The sequence below is a fragment of the Aricia agestis genome, chromosome 5 (genome assembly GCF_905147365.1).
Source record: "Aricia agestis chromosome 5, ilAriAges1.1, whole genome shotgun sequence".
NCBI lineage: Eukaryota > Metazoa > Arthropoda > Insecta > Lepidoptera > Lycaenidae > Aricia > Aricia agestis.
Window position 1 is genome coordinate 20,017,612 of NC_056410.1, and position 23,553 is coordinate 20,041,164.

The 23,553-nt window shown below is 36.4% G+C and overlaps 1 protein-coding gene and 1 long non-coding RNA gene across 3 annotated transcripts in view; both read right to left on the minus strand.

Moving 5' to 3' along the window:
• LOC121726797 (protein GDAP2 homolog) overlaps positions 1-23,553 on the minus strand; it is a 92,653-nt gene that overhangs the window by 12,021 nt on the left and 57,079 nt on the right. The gene's annotated exons all lie outside the window — the stretch shown is intronic.
• On the minus strand, positions 3,774-21,667 carry LOC121726800. Its single transcript, XR_006035581.1, has 3 exons — positions 21,657-21,667; positions 12,775-12,783; positions 3,774-3,863 (listed from the first exon to the last, which is right to left on the minus strand). It is a non-coding gene; the product is annotated as an uncharacterized LOC121726800 (long non-coding RNA).

Consider the following 23,553-nt stretch of genomic DNA (forward strand, 5'->3'; position numbering starts at 1 on the left):
GTAGGAGCTTAAGGAGCAGGAACACCGTTGGGGTTTTAGTGGGTTATGGGTAGTCCCGGGTGCGTCTTCCGTCCGCCCCGGGGAGTCCCACATACCTCGGTGGTCCTCCCCAGGACCCGGGGATGCGTAAATGCATTCCCCCAACGAAAAAAAAAGCTGGTTGTCGTATTTGAACTTGAACTATTTGTAATTAGAATTTTTTTCGTCGTGATAAAGGATTATTGTCCATTTCGAACTATTTCTCTTTGATTTCGTTAACTATTCTTCCACGGGAATAATGATAAATTCTATTTTAGCTCTAATCTGTTCAAGTTTTTGTTAGCTGGCTTTTATTGTGTCTAATCGCTGGTTTTTGTATTTAAACTATCGCAAAATCACAATTACCCTATTTACTATTGTTTTCGAGAAAGATCGAAGGTTAAAACCTAATTGTTTTGAAACATTACGATTACAACCTCAGGCAACCAGTAACTACTTATTTGAACTAACTTTAAATCTAGCATTAAAAGTCATCACTCAAAAACCATGAAAAACAAAAATAAAAAAATTTGTTTAAACATTTCTTTGTTCAGAGAGATCTACGATCAGTTTTTTTTATCATTAAGTGAAAAAGCTAGCAAGAATAATTAAAATACTGAACATAGCTTAAAGTTTAATAAAGAGTCTAAATGAAAACGATAAAGATAGTTAATAAACAGGGTATTACAGGATGACTAAGAAAACTAGGTTTTTATTAAACTTTGGCTTAGCTTTGAATGCTCCGACTTCCAACATAAAACCATTCATGGTGATATGAAAATATTCTCCACCGCATATAGGTCATGACCTATATTATGGTGTTGAATGACAATATAATATTATAATGTCTACACCATACTTAATGTGTGTATATTATACAGATCATAATATTACTTTAAAACATACAACGAATTGAAGTTTTTTTTAATGCTGTATGTTAACAAAATATGACAATCCAAAATGAGTTAGTTCAATTAGCTAGATATATGTGACTTGTGAGTAATCTTGGGATTCCCTAAACATATTATAATGTTTTTATAATTTACTAGCTGTTGGCTTTTTTATATTGTTTTTATAATTTACAAGCAACAAAATTGGTGTCAAAAGCTTTTATAAAAAAAAACCCTGGTACCCCTTAAATCAAAACAGCTGTGCAGTGTGCACATAATATTTCATTTTTTAAAATTACACTTTATATTTTATGCCAAATTTAAAAGCTTATTTAGCCCCCCAATTACACAACCTTTTACCTTACCCATAAACTATTTATCATTGATAGGTTTAAGGTTACGTTATACACTGTATATAATACAAAGTACTGACTTATTAAATAACTTTTAATAGAAATAACAATCGAAAAAAATCGAAACTAAAATGTATGATAATACCACCTCTTATAGAAAGATGTTGGGCAAGCGTTAGCGCGATGTAAGAGACGCACGGCGCCATCTAGTATGAATTTTTGGAACTAACTTAATTTGAACAAATTTTCGTATTTTCACCCCCTTACAACCCTTTTTTCCAGTAAAAAAGTAGCCTATGTCCTTTTTCAGGCTTTAGACTATCTGTATACAAAATTTCATTACAATCGGTTCAGTAGTTTTGGCGTGAAAGCGAGACAGACAGACAGACAGACAGACAGACAGACAGACAGACAGACAGACCGACAGACAGACAGACCGACAGACAGACAGACAGACAGACAGAGATACTTTCGCATTTATAATATTAGTATAGATAAGTCACTTTAGTTGTATTAGTAGGTTAACAATATTATGGAAATAATAATTTTGTACAGGATTTTTTTTCGCAAGTAAAAAGCGAAAAAATATTCATAACATCCGACGCCTTGCCTTCATATTTTCTAGTAAAAATTTTTTTTCATCCATCCTTAAAGGATGGATAGTTTTTGTAGGTCAAAATCGCTTCGACACTCCCACCAAAACTTGCTGAAAACTCAAACATTTCGGCCTCTTTTTGCAAGGACAATTGAACCTAGATTGATCCTCTGTGGGTCATACTCACTTGTCCTCTGGCGTCTCCTGAGCAGGGGGCTGGTGGCTGCCGAGATCCGGCAGTTCCACCGTCATAGTGTCCATCGCCATTTTCACACTAGTACACACTATGTCCACACTAACGCACACATGTAGAACGTTTGACACTTTCACTGACGTTTTTTTTTCAAGTCTGGATATTAGGGCAAAGTAAATATTTTTTACCTACTTGTTTTGACTGTAAAATAATATCAATTAAAATCGGTGCACTATATAAAATCCTTCATTTGCGTTAAACTGAGTTCATTTACTCTTTATATTGTACCATAACAAAAAATACGCGATTTATGTTTTTAAAATTTATATATTTATATACCTAATTAGTAATTACTCATGTATCACAGCATAAAATATGTCTGTTAATTGTTATGTAGCTGTAGGTAAGTGTTGTAGCCGTGTAACATACTCATTGTTTACAAAATGCCGTGATATTATTTACAGAGTTATATAATATAATATTTACATATACATATAATATAACAAACTATAATATTAGTATTCATATAAAATTAAAATAAAATATCTTTTTATTCAAAATAGGTATCATAAATACTCTTTTTGAACGTCGTAGAAAGAACGAAGAAACTAAGGTGCCTACCTCCATATAAATGTAGATTTCGATACTAATAAATAAAAATTATGAGCAAATGTGCATTTAACGGAATAATTTATTTTATGAAATGAGTAGGTACCTAATAGTTATTACAGATTTTATACTAGGTATATTGTGTTACTTACGATAGATAGATCGAAAGATAAGTTGAATATTGGAAATGGCTAGACATTACTAGACATTACTAGACATTATTAATACCGCAGGCGACAATTCTGTCAATTCAATGTGTATTAAATATAGTTCAGTTTTTAACTGGCACGTTTAAACATTGCATCGCATCGCTTACTCTACTTGCAATGTGCACCGACCCTCTAAAGCTAGATTTACACGCGACTGACTCCATCCGAGTGTAATGAGTGTATAAACGGAGCAAAAAGTACGTAATTATCCTTTGATAGACGCCTTCGCTTGACCCAGAATAGTCTGCGTGCATGAGGACAGTCCGATAGGGTTGGTAACTTTAGAAGATTTTCTCTATATTATGCAAGTATTTGAAGGGGAAAAATTACATCAATGGCAACCCTGACACGCTACGCTGAGCGTCAGCCAACTCTATTGTAAACTGCTATGCCTCTACTATATGATGTAAACATAAATAAAAACATATAAAACGCTTTAAAATAAATAGGTAGGGGATGACAGACTATTTCTATTTCTAGTATCTTGGCCTTGGTCCTTCCTTTTCACGTCCTATGTCTATGTGCATAGGACGTAATTTGATTCTTTGTTAAACAAATCTAGAAACGTCGATCAAAGTCTTAGATTTCACGATAACTTAGACCTTCAACTCGAAAGTTTGGAAACCAATTTATTAGACATTTGTATACAAACATTGTACGCTATATCAAAACACCATCGGATAATCCCAAATCTACAATAATGTTGTGATTTTTGTGGCGATGCGGCATTAGAAATAATTTACCCCAAGTCGCACGCGAACGCTACATTACCCTTTACAAAAACTACTACAAGGCTTTACGTGAAATACCAACAACCATTCTTACTTAGTTGAATTTTGTTCGTAATAAGGATTTTTAGGCCCAATTTCACCAACGTCTGTTAGTGTTAACAGCTTGTCTTTGTCTTTTCTATCATTCATATGAAAAATGAAAGAGAAAACGTGATACTAATTCGAGCATTAACTTGAACAGTCGTTGATGAAATTGGACCTAAATCTTTCTTTGCTAGGAGCTGCTAGGAGACTCACACGAAGCGCTGACTTATGACCTTTTTTAAGATTTTATTATTGAAGTTTATTATTATAGAGCTTTTGGTTGGCTGACGTCTAAAAAGTTAATTAACAACGCTGTTGAATACATAAACTCCTGTCAAAAACTCTCAGAAGCTGGACAAAATGGAGCATTAAGCGACTATAAACTTTCTTTATCGAACTGTAAAAATTAAAAAAATATATATATATAAAAGATTAATAAATGATTGTTAAAATTAAATTAAATTAAAAGAAGTTAACTGTACTTAAAAACATGTATTTATAACTATCAAATAAATCTACGTTTCTATTTCCCTAATGATATATTAAATGGCTATAATTACTGCAATTAACGGTTCATTATCGAAGACACCGTTACAATACATTAATATTTTATCTTAGTACGATCGCCATTTTGAATGTATATTATATTTATGTCAATGAGGGTTTTAGAGTTCGTGAGTTCGTGACAGCGTTCGTGAGGTGGTTGACATAACAATTGACACGAAAGACCCTACGGCTACATAGCTCCCCCTGGTGGCAGGTAGGAAAGTGTCGGAAAATTTTATTATCAGTGCTCAAAAACACGAGTCTACCAGACTTAGCACAACAACATAAGAAACGGGAAAGAATCGACATACTGGTAGATTTAAGTTATAAAAATTTTCCTATTTATTTATTCTTCCAAAGAAAGAAACCGCTTCTATGGTGACCATGCTAAGCCTACAGGCGGCCCTTTGTAAGTAGGCATCTGCCTCCTAGCGGCAAAGGAAATATCGAAAATTACTCTCATTACCGAGCCAAGTAGCCACGGAAGTACATCATAATTCATAATCCACATCGGTGGGAGGCCGTGCAAGTGCGTTTGGCCGGCGTCGGGCACATTTCACCGGCACAATAATTGGTACATTAAAGCTTGACATTAAACGTTGACCTTAGAAGCCAGAAGCCATGCAATAAGGACTAGTTTTTGAATGTTATATAAACAATAATTCTTTGATATGTCTCTGTTATGCAGCGAAATAGTGTAATGACAATATAGAAGCTTTATCGAAAATGCCCTCAAGCTATATTTCAAGCCCATACGAGTCGAAAAATCGGCAAATCTATCAAAACGGGGTGCGGGTTTGGAGTAACAAATCTATGCAACAATATATCTTTCGCTATTTCCTTTTAAACAGACCAACTTACCTAGGGTCAACCAAATATTTTTATATCATCATAGTATTCGTATCAAAACTAACTATTGAAAACTAATCCAAAAGAAAACAAACCACCAAAGACAAAACTTTAACCTCGTAAGCATAAATGGTATTGAAATAGCAAAGTATTCTTGCCTCTCGGTTATTTTCGTTGGAGTTTATCTGAATGGCTCAGAATTGGCCGGTAGCCAGAAGCCACAAGCTCGCCACCTTGATATTGATACTATACGATACGAAAGCTATTTTACGATGGTAGATTAGAAAGAGACTAGACAGACTGATCGTTATTTAAATGCTTCTTATTTTCATTATGCCATAGATGATAAAAGGTGACTCGAAATAGTACATACACATAGTCTGTTTTGCTGAGCTAATACTATGTTGGAAAACACTGTCTACCTTTCTGGTTTAACAAATGAAAGGTCCAGGAAAGAATAGCGCGTAAAAAACTTGTCTATGTTCCTTTTTGACACCTTCTCATCCCTTTCAGAATTATCGCGAGAGGCTGGCCTTTGGGCAATAAGCATAATCGCTTAGGGCCTAATTACACCTACTCGTACCGAGTAGAGTGGCGACTTGACGAGACAGCGCCCTCGGCCGAGCACTCGGTATGTTTATTATGAATGTGCTCGGCCAAGGGGAATCGTCTCGCCACTCGGTAGATGTAATCAAGGCATTATGGTCCAACGTTAAGACCTCATTAGGGGGAAGTCCCTTAACGCCGGACGGCACCTAGCGTCGGACACTAGTAATATTTTGATAATTCAAAACGCGGTGGTTTGAAAGATGTTTGAGAGGGGAGCGGGGGATGGTTTCAACGCCGGATCTCATAGGGCAGCAGGCCACTGGCCCTTGAGCGTAAGCTAGAGAGGGTTTTTGTTTGTGTTGGCGGGAAAACGATGCACCGCATAAGATTCAGGTAACTATTAAGCTCTTGGTTTTTTATATACTACTATGTTACGTTCTCTTATACACGAAACATGACAACATATTCCATGTAATCTAAAAAAAATATCAATTTTTATAGTAGTATTTGTATGAATTGCATTAATTTTTGACGTTCTGGTCCCCTAGTATCGGACAAAGGCATTTCCCCCAGTACCGGACACGAACATGCTCCTTAGGGCTTATTTTTATTTTCATTGATATTTTTAACCTAAAATTATTTTATTTCACAGAAAAAACTGTTGGAAACTAAAATGTGAAAAAGAAAGGACAGTGAGACCCAAAGAACTTACAAGAAGCGATCGATAACGTGTTATCAAAAAATGAGTTTAGAAGACTACGACGAAGATTGGATACAGTGGTCCAACTGTCATGGGTGGGCTCACGAAGACTGTGCAGACATTCCTGAATGCGCAGGTTGCGATATCTGCGTAGCTAGCACGGGGTTTCCCAGTCGATTCTTCGGAAGAAAGTAATGGCAGTTTCTTTCCCATGTCTACATATTTTATTCCCGAGCATGGCACCACCCATCGACTTGAGTTTCAGTGGACAAAGACAAGAAACTCTTTCCATAGCAACCATTAAAGCAACGGCAATTTTTTTTTTGACATTTAGTTTCTTGGTTCTTTTTTTTTAATTATGGCACCTCGGCTATAAAACCATGGCCAGTGTCGAGTAAATGGCGGCAAATTCAAAAAAATCGACGTGTAGCAACCTTGTCTATAGCCGGAATTATAGTTTTGATCTACGAAATACGAATAATAAAAACTAAGGAACTTTATTATTCGTAGTTTGTAGATCAAAACTATAATTCCGGCTATAGACAGGGTTGCTATACATCGATTTTTTGAATTTGCCGCCATTTACTCGACACTGGCCATGGTTTTATAGCCAAGTGCCATAATAAAAATAAAAACAGAATCAAGAAACTAAATGTCAAAAGCGGATCGTCATGCTTGACATATAGATTTTCAAAAGCAAAAGATATCGAGATACGAAAGAAACTTTTACTCCAATGTTTTTCCGGTAAAACTGTCAAAATTTAGTTTCTTTCGTTTGTCTACGTGCTTGTGCTAGCTATGCTGCGATAGGTGTTTGATTCGCTGATTATGTCCGGCGCTACGGGTTTGACTTGATATGCTTCCGGTACTAGGTTTCAGAAACTGATTTATTTTTCACCAAAGTTCAATTTAAGTTCCTAATTATGTTTAAGCAAAAATTGTTGTTTTGTTAGTTTCTATTGATTGTATACTCTGTTACTCTTGAGATCTCATGAATAAAAGTTATTTTTTTATTTTCTATAGTGAACTATTTCCAAAAAACCTTAAGTGTCCGCCACTGGGGGACCTCCCCCTACATGTCACTAATTAAATGGAAATTTTGATTCTCAGAAGGTGGTCCGAATAAGCCCGCTGCAGCTGACATCTGTTCTTACGTAGCAATTAAGGAAATTCCGAGTGAATAATCGTTCTGAATCACCTTTAATCAGGCTATCTGCTTGTAAATACGATTTTAAAATAACAGACCAACCTATGGAAAATTTACGTTTAAGCATGTGTTTTTCTTACAATTTAACTAAAATATCCCGATCTAACTACCAGAGAGCATCTAGGTACTGCATCTATAGTTTCTTCACACAATTGATGCAGTAGATGTTACAGAGTAGGCAATAGACTACGAAGCTTGGGTTGACTGGCGACTGCAAAAAATACTCCCCATATCGGACCACGAGAAACCAGGATTGCCCGACTAAGGCCCAATTTCACCAACGTCTGTTGGTGTTAATCGCTTGTTAAAATATTATGTCATTCACATGAAACACGAAAGATGTAGCGTGATACTAATTCGAGCATTAACTTTAACCAGTCGTTAGTGAATTTGGGTCTAAAGCAAACGATTACGATCATGGACAATCATAGACCAAAACGTTTCTAAATTACTTCTAACATCTACCGCTTCAATCTAAATCCCTGGCCGAATCAAATGCCATTACAACTTACAAATTAACGAGAACATATCGATGTATCGTAAGCTAAAATCGATGTTCCAGTTAACAGGCGTGGAGTAGCGAACACCGGAATCGAACGCGGTGCCGACATTGAACTCGATTAGTAGCGGCATTGGACACGAGTCTGATACGTGTGTCACCACAGCTGGTCCAAGGAAATTAAGTCTATAGCCTGTTTTTAACAAACAGGCGTCCAAGTACGTCCCCTGGCAGTCTATAAGTATTATACCTCTCAGCCAAGAACGACCATGGCTGAAAAATATTTGATAATCCATTTGGTGTAAAAGGAATGCTTATAAATTATAAAATCATATCTTAGAATATAAATGAAAGTATTCTCCTTCACGGGATAGTTCCCCAAACTGGGTAGGCTTTGAATTTACTTTCAAAAACAATGAAAATGGTCTTCCCCAAATTGTAAATTGTTCTGTTCCACCCTCACTTTTGAGGCCATTAAAAACCTAAGGGTTGAACACAGAAAAACTGAATCAGCTAATAAACGATTGACGTCTACCCTGGCCTTTAAAGTACTCCAACGAAATCAATATTATCCAGCACCAAAGCATCTGGACTGAGCGACCTCAGTTTGAACATTTAGATAAACATGCGGAGTTTGCATTAGCGAAATTAAAAATAAATGATGGCTGAACCACTTTAAATACATTAGCGTGTATGTTTTTGGCTGATCTCTCCATTCCCGTATTGAAGTTACGATCTGAGCGAAAAAGGCCGCGCAGTTCACGAGAGGTGTTGAAAAGTAATGCCGCAGGAGGAGTTAGTTTATGATCTGCACATTGATTCACTACTGAGTGTTTAAAACAACAAGGGTAGGTATAAAAGAGAATTCAGGGTCAAACGAAAAATAAATTGTTTCGAATAAGGGTAAAGCCACAACAAGTCTATATTATTTTTCATACTAATCATGACTGAAGTCGCATATTATTATGAAGCCGAACGTGTGCGAACCTGCAACTTTAAAATTTCAAGTCGTTGTGATAGTCAGAAGTTTATGGTGTTAGCAAAATATGTAAATCGTGTTGCACTGTGCACAAAGTGATATTGTCGCGATAATGTTTATTAAATGCTCGACAAAGCCCAAAAACTGCATTTTTTTCATTAAAATATTACGCGATCTACGCACCACTCTTTTTAAAAAGCCAAGTTTTAAAGAAAATAAATTTAAATAAATTCTTTTAATTAATATATATTTTTCTCTGAAAATATTATGTCTGTGGATTTTGCTTCATTCTAGAAGGCTCAATGTAATCTTTGGGCCTTATTAGAAAAACTAATTATTATGAGATGAATTTCGAGATTTAGAAAAAGACAACTCTTTTTCTAAATCTCGACAATGCCTACAATGAGTCCGAGCCAAGAGCTAGTGTTGTGATGATATTTCGATATCGCCATAAATCTCATGTCGCTGATCTAAAATAGTCCGACCTCATTCATGCGGCACACTTTTTAATTAAAGTCGGTACGAACTAAAATTAACTTTCAGATTCATAATTTACGTAATAGGGATTATGTATGTAACGAGATTAAGAGCTGATCTTTCATATCGTTTAATTACTGAATATAAAATCATAATATTTCACATTTTTGTAATTTATCTATGAAAATCTTTCTTCGTTTATTATTTTGGTTAAAATTTGTTTCAGTAAAATTTTAAATACACAATTTTAATACTCTTTTAAACGGTTTCTTTGGTTTTTCCACAGGAGTAAGTCTATTCAACAGAGTTGTTCATTGGTTAGTTTTTTCACGTTAGCCTATCTAAAAACAATACATACTATAAAGTAGAAACTCCTCCCAAAAACTCAAAAATTGGGCCATAGACAAATATTATATATTTTTAGGGCTAATAAATGTACTTATATACTTTAATGACGGTCAGCTTGATCAAAAAGATTTTTTGCTACAAAACCACCAAAATGCATTTATTTTTTTCAAAAATTATCGACTATTTTGTATATCAATGACTATACAAATAGTAAAACTAAGGAAACGAAACTCCCATACTATTACCGTTTTAAATTTGGTTCATTTCGAACTGTCATGTAACGTCAGCCTGATACCGCTCAAGGCCACCTCAATAAAATTGCAAATGTATTGAAAATTGAAATGTATAGGGCATAACAGTTACACTTTTTTGACAAGTATTGTAGAACATTTTTTTTGATGGAGTTACTTTTCCTTAGTTTTTATTATTCGTAGACTGTACCTAAATATTGTGGACATAAGATAAGTGTCAGTTCCAAGTGTCAGGTGTTTGTAAAGATTTCCATCAAGCAATTAATCATCAGTGACACTATACTAAGGACGAAACTTAATTAGACACGGTCACAAACATCACTATGTAACAACAATACCATGGGGTATTGTTTCGCGTGGGAACATCACTACGAGGGCCTTATAAGTTACAACTAATATGGTCCAAATTTTGACGCAAAATTTTTCTAAGTCTTCTTCCCATTATGGGAAAAAATTTCGTCGTTTCCTCCAGTCCAACCACAGTATTAAATATTATTAAATAGTTATGGCTAGATGTAATTATTGTCTTTAATTTAACTTCAATAACGTTTTTATTATAATTACAAATAGAAGGTAAGGTAAAAATCTTGGGGCCAAACATAAAATAATCCAAACAGTGTAAAATATGTTCGTAAAATGACATTTTTCGTACATCATCTCTCATTTAGAATTTTAGACGAAAGATCACCGAGAACCATTAGCAAATTGGTTTTACTGTACTTTTTCTGTTGTTAAGTTTTGTGTTGAGTCAAAATGTTTTATGTAAGTGTCTCCGTATTTCTAAATTTTGTGTCGTGTAAATGAATGTAAGGTAGGTACTATAGAACGAAAATCATTTGCGTTTTTCGACAGGATTAGGACTAGACCCTTCTAAATATAGAAAACACAGCCCTGTCCTTCTGTTGGTTTGGACTTTGGAGAATAAATATCATTGTGCCACTTATGGAGGTACCAAATAAATAACAATCTAGGGAAAATTTGATAACAATAGACTATTATTTTTAAAAGCTTATTACATTTAAGAAACTATGGCGCAAAATAATAAAAGCCAAGTGCGAGTTTGACTCGCGCACGAAGGGTTTCGTACCATTAAAGAGCAAAAATATGCTAAAATTGTTTTTCATTTTTGTATGGGATGTATTATTTATTTTATTTTTCTTATTAATTATAAGAGCATAAGTACAATTGAGTATTTTGTGAACATTTCAAGTGCCTAGCTGTTGCCATTATTGATATCGAGCAAAAAAGGCCAAAAAATCAGGTTTGTTGTGTGGGAGCCCCCTTTAAAAATGAATTTTATTTTGTTTTTAGTATTTGTTGTTACAGCGCAACAGAAATACACAATCTGTGACAGAAGTCTAGCTTTAGCGGTTCTTGAGATACAACCTGGAGACAGACACACGGACAGACATCGAAGTCTTAGTAATAGGGTCCCATTTTTAGCCTTTGGGTACGGAACCCTAAAAACAAACTGAATTAATTAGAAAATTAAGTTTGTTTTTATTATAGAAAATGAAATAAAAATAAACAAAATTAGAAATAGCAAGGCTACAACACTTTGTTTAGTTTTATTGCTATCTTTAATAATGCAGCATTATGTTAAACAATTATAAGAAAATACTACGTGAATTCGGTAAATTCTTGTACCACCGAAACAGCTAATGATCAAAAATTCTTCCCTACCAAAACAACCGATATACTGCCTTTCTCAATTACCAAACTTACAACTTATACGTAGGTACATTGAAGGTTATACAGTATTGTATATTATACAGTGTTCTTGTATATTATACAGTGCACCGAACAGTAAACACACACAATCGATAGCGAACGTGCGCGCTGCGCGACGGTACGGAGTGGACTAAGGGCGACGCACGGAGATGCGCAATACGCAAGTGTATTTCAGGCAAGAATCGGTACAACAGTGAACAGGCAACCAGACAGATTCCGGATTGTCGAGGAGCATGCTTAGCATGGCCATTGGCCACCATAGAAAGGTTTATTCTTACGACGAAGTACCTACACAAAGTGTTGAAATCTGTCAACTTGTCCGCAAAAGCTGCGTTTCTATTTCGCATTTCTAATGTAGCCAGAGCCAGCAGGATTAGAGTTTCAGTAAAAAAGTGTTGGATGTTTGGCTACTAGACCAAATACGCCAGATATAATGCGCATATTCAGGAAATTCAAGAAAAAAATATTTTTTTTCTCGACATCCATTTCATACACCGATTAAAACCGAATTTTTCAGATTAGAAATTGGAGCTAGGTCATATAATATGAACTAGCTCCAATTTCTATAAGACACTAGCTGTCCCGGCAAAGTTGTTTTGTCATAAAACGATTTTCCCTGTTTTCCTTCTTTTCTCTTGAAGTTTTTTCTGATATTTTTTTTATAGACCTTACGGAGCCCGAGACCCAACGAATGCAAAACCGTGGAAATCGGTTCGTGCGGAACGGACTTATAGCGTTTGGGCCTGTAGACAAGTGGCAAAGCTCTAACGCAAGCTAGCGCTACAAAATGTATGCGATTTGACATAAGTCATCGCTTCGCTAGCGACTACTAATGTCAAATCCATACATTTTGTAGCGTTAGCGTTAGCGTTTTGCCACTTGTCTACGGGGGCAGGAAGGGAACCCGACTTATTTTTATATATTAGATGTGTCCATAATGTCTTATAATATAAGACATGATAAATCTTTGTAATTTATTATGTTACTCAAAATATTAATCTTTTCTAACGTCGTAGTTTCTTAACCTTGATTATTATTATTTCAGTCACAATATTATCATCCTCTGGACGCATTTACTTACTATCATTATTTTTATTTCTAGTTTAAGACTGATCGCGTTCCAAATTTTACAAATTCTATGTAAGAATAACTACACTTATCTACTACAGACATTGCATTTCACTAGTGAAAGCGGTCTAACATTAGAAATTAATTAGTTACGTCTACATTAAAACTGCGTCTGTTTGAACGTTAAATTCTTTATATTATAGCTGTGACGTGCTGCATATCTCATTTTATAAATTTCATGAGATAATTAATAGATAAGATCTCGTGACTGCGGCAAAAGATAATTCCTGTCATCACTCATCATCATTTTCTTGCTTCTCTGAAATATCTTTTGGAACTTAAGACTTGAGTTCAAATTACGAATTTACAAACGCCATAACCACAATACAAATGGGCGTAAAGTTTACCTTTGTCCTTTACGCCTGGAATCACCTAAGTTAGATAGCGTTACCTGGGTTCAGTGTAATAGTAACATTTCTGGAAATATTTCCAGGCCTAGGTTTGTAGGCCTTATTTCTTGACATTCAAACCAGTCAGGTGAAACTTTTCTTTTTCCAGATGTGTTTCTTACTTCTTTCGCTCTGAAACTTTGTAGTCCAATTTTGGATACTCGGCTCGATTTTTCGCCCCGCGAATTGAACTCCATACTGTGTCCATGAACTGAATACAACGTCCCTCTATAACTATAGTGTACCTAAGCAAAGCTGTCAGAGACCGCCCGAGGAGAATACGACTTCAAAACTACGAGGGGAGGTCCAAAAGTTCGCGGAATGAAAGGGTTGTTAATAAAATATAACAATAAATTTATTTTTCCTTATCAATATAATCACCCTTAAGAGTAATACATTTATTTGATCTATGGATTAATTTTTCTAAACCATCGAAAAAATATTTTTTGTCTTTGGCCTCAAAATGCGCCGAAATTGCTTCCTTCACTTCGTTATCGTCGGAAAATTTCCTTCCCCTTAGCTCTTTTTTCAAATTTGGAAACAAATAAAAATTGCTAGGGGCCAGGTCTGGACTGTAGGGTGGGTGAACAAGTGGTTTGAATCCATGCGTGTGAAGAGCAGCCATGGCAACTCGGCTCTTGTGAACCGGCGCGTTGTCTTGCAAAAGCAACACACCCTTGGCCAATTTTCCACGACGTTTTTCTTTAATTGCCTCCTTTAACTTTTCCAATATTAATGCGTAGTATTCTCCGGTTATAGTGGTACCTTTTTCTTTATAATCAATCAGTAATATTCCCTCATAATCCCAAAAAACAGTGGCCATCAACTTTCCAGCCGATTCTGACACTTTGAATTTCTTGGGAGGTGGTGAACCCTTTTTGTGCCATTGCATGGACTCCTGTTTTGATTCAGGTTCAAAGTGATGAACTCATGTTTCATCTCCAGTAACAATCCGCTCCAAAATCTGCACAGGGTTGTCTCCACACACCTCCAAAAAGTGCTTAGACGCGTCGATGCGCTGCTGTTTTTGAAGCGGTGTGAGCATTCTCGGCACCCATCTTGCACTGACTTTAGTCATGCCCAAGTGGTCGTGCAGGATCCGCAAAATGGTTGTATCTGATACTCCAACAAATGCAGATAATTGTTTTTTCTTTAAACGTGTGTCTTCCAGTACAAGTTTTTCGACTTTTTCGACGATGTCTGATGTGGTGGCCTCAACTGGCCGCCCAGAGCGAGAGTCGTCTTCAATTGAATCTCGACCATGTTTGAAAAGTCCATGCCACTTATAAACCATTGTTTTACCAGGGCACTGATCTCCATAAACGGCTTCCATTTCATTTAAAATGGTTTGAACGTTTTTTCCTTGCTTGGTAAGGAATTTTATCACAGCGCGATGTTCAATTTTCTCCATAGTTGCAGTTTGCTTCCGGATTGACTTGTTTAGCAGGCGAGTACTCGTAAACGAATGGCGCTATAGGGTTGAGATTTTATATATATACTAATTATGAGTGCTCAATTAGTATGACACTAAGCGAGCTACCCTATCCCCACTCCATCCCCTCCATTCCGCGAACTTTTGGACCTCCCCTCGTATGTTGCCTTTGTACAATAAACATTTATAATATTATACTAGCTGCACGTCGCGGTGTTACTCGCAGTTTATTAGGGAAAATAAATTATATGAGTAATAACATAAATAAATTATAATAAAACGTTTATTGCGTTTAACTTTAACGCCATTCATCATAAAGTAAATAGTTTAAAACATTTTGGCGTGTTTTTTAAACTACGCATTGTAAAGATTTGAGATAAAAAGGCAGTTAGCATTAAACGCGTCTTGTTTTTGAACCAAGCAAGTAACACCATTTTACTTCCATAGTCCATACTAACATTTATATAATAACATTTATTATTTATACAAACAAATGAAAGCTAGTAATTTAATTATATTTTTACGATTTGCTTAATCCTCAGTATGCAGGGCATAAATTGTGTCAATGACAAGTTCTCTCGAGACGCCGGCGATAAAACCACCCTCGCCGCCCCCGCCCTAGCCGGGGCGGATCGATCGCTCGACCGGTCGACCAACTTGTCGAGACCTTAGAGAGAGTAGATATACATAAACACCGATAAAGGTTAGGTAAGAAATAGTTCTACTCATTCCATTTCTTTAAAATATATACGATTATTCCCATAATCTCCGTTTCTAAATATTTTGATCTAAAATTCGCATCGTACATCTTATGGCCAAAATGCTGTACTTACAAGAGTTGCAAAAAGTTACAATAAATACTTTTCTGAAGTTGACATTTTTGTTGGAAATAAAAAATCTTTTATGAACAAAATAAAAAGTATTTTATCTGGTGAGAGCGCTCATTAATTTCATCTTAATTTATTTTAAGTATTAGTTTATGACTTTGCATGTGATATACCTATGTATTGCTGCTAGAAAGTTATATAAGTAATGATAATTAGTGCAAATTGAGTCAAGGTTATTTTTTGTTGTAATAGTTTCTATATTATTATCTATAACATAATAAGTATGTATTGTAGTGTGACTAAACCATATCTTACCTCAACGCAACATTCCATGAAATGGTAGTGAGGCAATCTAAGTTTTTGTTTTTCTTCTCTACCCTCTCTTATATTATTTCTTTGTTTAAGTACATTGTATTAGTTAAATTTATGTAATAGTAATTAGATATTTTAAAATGATGTGTGCTTATACTTAGATATTCTAATTAAGTCGGTTTAAGCTTTAGTTTAGTATTTAAGCTGTATTTAAGTAGGTAACTTTAATTGACCATCTAGTTAACTATACACTGTTTATTTAAATAGTTAGTTTTAAGGTTGTAGTTATCTTAATAAAATAAAATAAAAAAAATAAAAATAAAATAAAATAAAAATGTAAACAATGCTTAGAAATGGGCGACCATAAAGCTACGTGCTACATGAAAGTGCTGCCTCTGAATGTATTGAAACAGCTATACATCCCCACTAACGCCGTGCTGTAAACGTCATTTTGCATGTAGCTAATGACGATTTTGACAGCCAACTGCTGAGAGCATAAAATACATCTAGTATCATTTTGAGTGATAAGTGCATAGCATTCCCTCTTATAAAATTAATATCACCCCAATTTCATAGTAATCGCGTAGGTATGTATTTGTAAGTTATAATACATTATACCTCTACGCGTTTATTTATTCTATGACCCCCACTCTACGACACTGGTAGCGGGCACAAAGTTTGCACACTCGACCTTCCCCTGAAGTTCACTAACGCGAAATTTATATTAATTCCCTTACTTATCGACTTTATTGGCATTTCGTATTGTTGACCGATTGGCATTCTTCGCGAAAAATAATAGAGTGAAATAAATTGGTTTAAAAATGATTACAATCAGTTTTACTAATAAAAATATTTATCAAGCGAATGTTTGCTTGTCGCTGTCTGACATATCGGAGAAGTTAAATGCCAGACATAGACACTGGACTTTGAATACGCTGAGTAAATATATAATATTATGTATTAGTACGAGTGTATGTAGAGAATAAAGATTAAAGTTTTGTAGATAAATCCAAACAAAAGCGCATTTATCACACGCCATTATAATAATATTTGAAATAATTAATGAACGCCATTTAAATATATTTAAACAAAATAAGTAATTACTATTGGCCTCTTGAAATAGTAAAAAAATAAAACAATTTGTCGGAAGTAAGAATTAATAGCTTAAAATTATAATATTCATAAAATATTCCGGTTACATTTATCGAGTACAAATAATATTTACTTTACAAAGCAATGTGAATAAACTTTAACATTCCTAAACGTTTCTTGAAAAAATCTTAACACAACAAAGAAAATTAAATATTTAAATACTGGTTAATGATTTAAACTACGCCGTACCTATACGACTATATAAGTTTTATAACAAAACTTGTTATGCACTAGAAACTAGAATCGCGAAATTATAAATATTTCTGTCTTATGCCAAATTTTTGCGACAGTATGTCGTGTAAGACCCAGGGCCGAATAATAAAAACTATTTATTATTCGTAGCTTTAAACGTACTTAAATAAAATTTCATTATCGAAGTATGTATGGGATTTGCTATACCTTCTATTAAATCCGAGACGTTTTCATTTCTAATTTCGGCAGAGAAACAAATGTATACACCTTGACTATGGGCACTACACTTCAGACAAGTATTCCAGCGATTTCCGACAGGTAACATACACATTCCGCCATCTGCAGTGGGCATGTACGGTAGGTGTTGATTTCCGCTAATGCTTCACTCGGTAAATAAACACTCAACAAAGCTTTTCATTGAGGAATTTCGGGATAGTTCCGCGAATACGTGGGAGTGCTTATTCTATGAGTTATTTCGTTGACGAGTAAGGCCAAATCTATATTTGTAAAGTGCCCATGTCGCTGCATCGTTTTCAAAGACGAAAGAGTTGGAAGAGTGAGTTGGATTCGTTTTGGTAGGCATTTTTAGCATTTTGATACAAATGGCTTTCTCCCAATTTCGACAAAGATACGTAAAGATACATTTTGAGATTGATGACTAAAATGAGGGCAGCGCAGTTTTCACATAGGACAAGATCATTCATTTTCGAGAGCTTTTTCTTCCTATGGTAATAATTAGGACGGGCAAGGTGATTTAGTGTTTACTAAGCAAAGACATACGCTTGACAGTTGACAGACAGAACTTATTTAGGTGATGTTCTATTTGGGTCGCCGCGTTCAGAGCAGTAAAATAAATTAAGACGTGAATTTTTAACGCATCAATAGCCTTAGGTCCACTGGTGCTAGTCTGACGGTGAAAAAACATTTATAGACTGCCAATAACATTACTTCTAGCCGCAATTGGGTAATAAATATTGTACATCACACGTGATTGTGACCGGGTAATGGACATTCCCAGTGATGGATGAAGTGTACGTCGTCGTGACAAAAATATTACAATATGTACAATTTACCATCGCGGAAATGTATTCCTAGGCAGTTGACAGACCAACGTCTTTAGCTTTGTCCACACTAGGCCTTTTTTTTCATCAAGGGCATGCGCATAGCGCAGTCAACATCGCACGTGAGGCATGCTCGCGACGCTATGACACTTTTCTTTCCAACGCGGGTGTATTTTGACGCATTCAATTATTGAATATGCCAAACGAAAGTTGAATAAACGAAAATTGAAGATGAAATTGCATAGTGTGGACATAGCTAATTGGTCGGATCATGTCAATTCAATGTTAATTATTATTGTGATCTGTCGGCTGGGTTTGACGTAACGCGACCAAACTACGTAGGTCCATAATCTGTCTAGGAATCGACGTCTCTGATAGTACATAACTCATAATTAACACCACATAGTAAGCCAATACCAATAATTGTTGTATGGGACTAGTCAACCTGCGATTCGTTATGACTTGAGTTATGACATATCCCATACATTTTGATATCGAACTTTGCTGCTGAAACTATCGAATGTAATTTGACGGCGTGCCATACATTTTGATATCGAACTTTGCTGCTGAAACTATCGAATGTAATTTGACGGCGTGCCATCTGCATTCTGTACTGACACACTTTTTGGCCCTTACACAAAACCGCGCATTCGTATCGCAATGCATTTTGCCGCTGCGATGCGATGTCAAAATGTCACGGTCCTGTGATCAGTAAACTATCAGTAAGGGTCCAGCCCTTAACAGAACCCATTTTTATTTACTCCATATTATGTTGTAATATTTCTTTAATAACTAGGGTTATTCGTCTCTATTTCTGTGCTTACTTCATTTTGTAATACGACAATCGCGTGCGTAGATTCCTCAGGTATTAATGATCATAACCTTACTCGATTAATTTCAACCCCGTATTATATCACTAATTATGAAAGGGATCTAAAAAAAGATTTCTATCACGTTTCGTATTACAATAAGCACCGAACTGAAACTGTATTATTTCCATCGCTAGCTATCGTAAAATTAAGAAAATAAAAAAGGCCAAAGGCCTTAGATTTGTACTAGAAACTCACGATAGGCAATATTGTTTAGACAAAACAGATTTTAAATAAAAGAGAGTTGTGCTAAGCCAACGTATGCTACGTTGGCTTACGATGCTTGTAGCATGTTACGTCGGCTACAAGCATCGTAGCCGACGTAACATGCTACAAGCATCGTAGCCGACGTAGCATGCTACAAGCATCGTAGCCGGCGTAGCATGCTACAAGTATCGTAGCCACTGTAGCCGCTACGTCATTATTCATTATGGTTTATTCCCGTGAAATAGACATTACCGCCATGTCATGTATATGTATCCGCTACGAAATTGGCGGATTCTAGGCAAGAAAAGAAACAAAACAAAAAACATGAACTCGGATGTTGAGGGTTGTGCTAAGCCGACGCCATACTACAATAATTTAATCACCGTAGCCACTACGATGTTATATCTGGCTTATTGCCAGGAAAACATTACTTCTAAGTTCTAATTGCCATATTGTGATGGTTTACTTAAGTTGACGTGAACACAGCTTATGTGAGATTGCTCAATTTAAACATCACGTACCTACTGCTTTTCATACGCGAACAGACAGAATTTCAATATTTTGGCAGGTACAATTTCCATACTATTCCACCCCAGTTAACTCAACCGAAAACAAAGCGTGACGGGAACATTGTTGGCACGTGTATCGGATATGAAGCGGAGTGACAACGTGACAGTACTGTCACGCAGATGAATATGCGCTGAGAGGAAATGAAAGACGGGGCAACGTTGAATTTAAGACAATACAGTGACACGGCGGAAACGGAAACCAAAGTAAAACGTATATTACATACTACTACTGTTGTGAAGTTAGCAGCTAATAGCTATACTTCTACTTCAGAAAGTAGAAGCACGGGTACCTTTTCAATACCATTAACTAGACTTCACTAGAGTGAATATTAGACAATGATATTCTATGTTACTAACGTAACTAGATTGGAAGTTTACGGTAGCAACGCGTTGCCACTTCGAAGATGCCTGCAGGCATATCTCACATACATAATGACATAACGAATAAATGACTTGACATTGTCTTTTGAACAAAAAAGTGGTTACGCATTTCTGAGAATCTTTTGTAAGACATTGCTACTCTAGTATTTTAGAAACTCATTGATATTAGACCACGTGGAACTGACACGACTATGTAATTTAAATTATTATTGCTGTATTAAATTAGCTACTATTTAATTTAACCTACTTAAAACCTAACTTTACTTAAATGAATACTGAAACGAAAGAATATTTTAATTAATATAACCTAACCTAACCTAACTTTACTTAAATGAATACTGAAACGAAAGGATATTCCCATCAGTTTTTATGTGAATCTGAGCCAGTTTCAGATTTAAGTTAGAGGCTGTTTCGTCCTTGTTAAAAAGAGCTAGACTTTGAAATAAAACAAAAGTAGAGTTAGTAGCTCAGTTTCTATCCACTAGGCTACTTTTAGCTTCGCTAGCCGCTAGTCTATTAAAAATCTAGCTATTGTTTTTAAGTCTATCTAGCCATCTAACAGTAAAACATTGTAACGTCATTTTATCAACAAATCTTGATTGTTGTCTACTATTGTTAGCTGCGGAGGAAAGTATCATACAATAAGATCTATTTTTAATTCCACTACAACAAAGAAACTTATATTGTATTCAATAAATAAAAATTACGCATATTTTTATTAATAGAAGTCAAGATATAGATCAATGACTAATTTCCTTGAAAGTTGAAATCATGATTCATGACTGACGATCGAATGATGAAACGACTCCTTATTAGACATTATATTAATTAAAAAGGAAAAAGGAATATCTATTTACATTACCTTTTCATTAAAAAACCATCAGTTTTATACTAATATTTACAGAGGGACAGACAAAGTATGTATATAGAAATAGTGACGTCAATATTATCCTTACGGCTACACTAGAAGGCGATAATTATTAAATGATTAATTAAGGAGTTACTTTGTGAATGTTTTGATATAAAGTACATATATTTGATATTTTATTTAAATCTTTATTAAAATACTACCTACCTAAGTGATCATTAAATGTATCTGAGTGCGACCGTTACATCTTAATGGATAATAATAATAATAATATCTATGGACGCTTCACACCACGTCAGTCTGGCCCCGTGCTAAGTACCTAAAGGACTTGTGTTACAGGTACCAGAAATATAATTATATATTAATACTTTTATACTATACATATTGTTGGCGACTGGCTGGACAGACCATTCTGTTTTTAAATATTGTATTTTTTACTTTTCTATGTCACATTTTTTTCCTTTTGACGTCTTTACTGTTTTTGTGATTTAGTCTATCTTGGAACATTACAGTTGTCGCTTCACTTGGTGTTATCATTTGGTAGTTACAGTTTTCCTCATCTTCGTATCATACAGTCCATCTCTCCCGTCGTTATCATTTGGTCCTTCTTCGCTGTAATTTAGAACCATTATTTTGTCTTCATCGTAGTTTTAAAATCGTCTTAGTTCTAGTTCATTGTCGCCTTAGCGTAGTACTATCATTAATGCGTTGTAGTATCACCTTATTTCACTTTATTTGTAGTATCCTTCTCTTCACCGTAGCTTATTTTCGTCATTTACTTCACATTACATTTTAATCTTTCGTTTGCGCATTTTTTTTCTTAGAACTTCATCATGTTGACGCTTTCTAAGAGTTCTAGAAAATCCATCGCAGAAGCGGCAACTGCCGAAGCCGAGCAAACCCAGTGCAGTGATCGTTCGCTTCACGACGTTCGCCTGGTTTCGAACACTGGTTCCGAGATTGACCCGGCATCGTTGGCTGGGAGAGTCTTACAGCCCACAGACACAGCGCCTTCCGGCGCGTCGCCAGGGCCCGAGGCAGACGACCATCCCAGCCGGCGCCGAACAGGGGAGGCTTTCTTTCAAAGCACTAACGCGAGTTCTTGCAGTGGTCGAACCGGAAACGAGCGCACGCAGTCTTCGCGCTCTTCAGCAGCCGTAAGGGCAGAAAGGTTGGCCCTGGAGGCGGAGTGCACGCGGCAGCAACTGAAGAGGCAGCGCGAGCTCTCACAACGCGACGCCGAGCGCGAGCGCGAACTCGCGCGCCTGGAGGCCGAGGTCGAGCAAGCGGAGCTTCGTGCGAAGCTTGCCGCATCGGAGCTAAAAGATAAGTCTCGTTGTAGTTCTTACTCTAGTTTACGACGTACCGCGTCATGGGTACGCGGGCAAAACATGGCAATTGCAGGTGACAGGCCAGGTAGAACCCCAGCTGTGACTTTGGGAAACACCCAAGGTCCACCCGTACAGCTGGCGGATCTGACCTTCGAGGCCTTGTCACCACGTGCTACCGCCAACCCTTGCCCACCCACACAAATGACGGGTACTAACGGAGGACTACCGAGAGCTGATTCATCGTCCGAACCGATCGCTCGACTCGCCCAAGCCATCAATGCTCTCGCCGACCGCCCTAAAAGACCCGAACTGGTCCCCTTTGCTGGTGAATTAAGCCAATGGCTTGCCTTTAAATCCAGTTACGATAGAAGTAACGCAAATTTTTCCGCAGCGGAAAACATTTCGCGGCTGCAAAACGCGATTCGCGGACCCGCCTACCACTCCGTGGCGTCCTTGCTGTGGACGTCTCTTGACCCTCAGGAGATTATCGACGCCCTGCAGCAGACATACGCCCGGCCGGAAATTCTGGTGGCCCGAGAAATCTCGGACATACGAGGCAGTCCTAAGATAAGTACCCCTGAACATTTAAATGCACTTGCGAACAAACTGCGAAACTTAATTAGTACAATCAAAATTTTAAATCAAAATGACTACTTGTACTCGCCCGAGCTTTTCCGCTCTATTCTATTAAAACTAAACGAGCATACGAGGTCTCGATTTACCGACTTTGCCGCCGCTTGTATGCCTTCGTCTCAAAATATGACAAAATTGGAGACGTTGTCAAAATTTCTTTTAGCGGAGGCGGACAAACAACTTAAATATAACTTTGTATTCGATATTGTTAACGTGACGCCCAGGCCGCCTGTTTATACTATGCACAAAACCTTTCCCAAACGAGTTGAGTCGGTACACGCAACAACGTCCGGCAACTCCGTACCCACTTGTAGTTTTTGCAAGAAAGGACAACACCTCATAAGAGCGTGTCAACCATTCCTTTCTCTATCGGTAAGCGACAGG